This window comes from Argopecten irradians, chromosome 1 (genome assembly GCF_041381155.1).
Source record: "Argopecten irradians isolate NY chromosome 1, Ai_NY, whole genome shotgun sequence".
Taxonomy (NCBI): Eukaryota; Metazoa; Mollusca; class Bivalvia; order Pectinida; family Pectinidae; genus Argopecten; species Argopecten irradians.
The window spans coordinates 20,240,153-20,241,219 of record NC_091134.1 but is presented as its reverse complement, the minus strand read 5'-3'; positions in this window follow the sequence as shown (position 1 = coordinate 20,241,219).

Here is a 1,067-nt window from a genome sequence, read left to right as displayed (position 1 = left end):
ACTAATAATGTTTTCTTTTTTTATTACATGCATTTTTCCAGACACTGAAGTAGACTGCGATGACAGAAAGGACATGTGCAGTTCACAAAAAGACACTAAAAACAACATGTGAATTATTTTTAAAGTTAATGTTTAACAAAGAAGAAAGAAACCAAATGAAGAAAATGAAAACTACATGGATTTGACCAAACTCATCAATTAAAAATATTATTGTGTCTCATATAAAAACCTATTCAACCTTTTTTCAGATTACAGAATTACCTCCCTTGCGGGTAGGTATTCCATTATGATGTCATTATTTTGTATGAGAAAATCTGGTAGATTTCCTCTTAAAGTATAATATTATGCCTGCAAACACATGACATCACAATCAATACCTACCGCTAGGGCAGATAACTCTATAATATGCAAATACAGAATATCATTAGTCAATATCTATACTATAAAGTAATGACTGCGCTGTTACATTACAAATATATATTTTAAAATTGAGCATTTTAGGGGATAATATGTAGATTGACATGCATGTTGTCCTGTAATTATGGTATTTATTTCTAATTTTTATGTGTACCTACCATTCAATATTTTATTTATGAATGTATTTAAAAAAAGAAAGAAATAAGAATGTATATGAAGTAACAATAAACTATATATTTAGTTTTGTCACTTTTGTTATTTTTCAGAAATACGTGCTATTCAAGTAAAAACATCTTTCACAAACCCCTAGACTCCAGATTTTGCTTAGATATTCAAACAGAAGCTGTTACAGCAGTTTATTTCTTTTAAGCCAGAAGTTACCAAAGATGAATTTAATGAAATAACTTTTGTTAAGCACCATTTGATTTTTAGACGCTTTAAATCCCCTAAGTGAGACCCCATCAAATCCCCTTAAGGATACCACTTCAAAACCACTGGTGTCCTCATTTACATATTGTAGACGTTTTTTAAAAATGCCCTTTGTGTGACCGCTTCAAATCCCCTTAGCTGGACCAATGCAAACCCTCTTAGTAGGGTCAATTCAAATCCCCTTATCGAAACCACTGGATAACCCCTTAAATGGACCACTG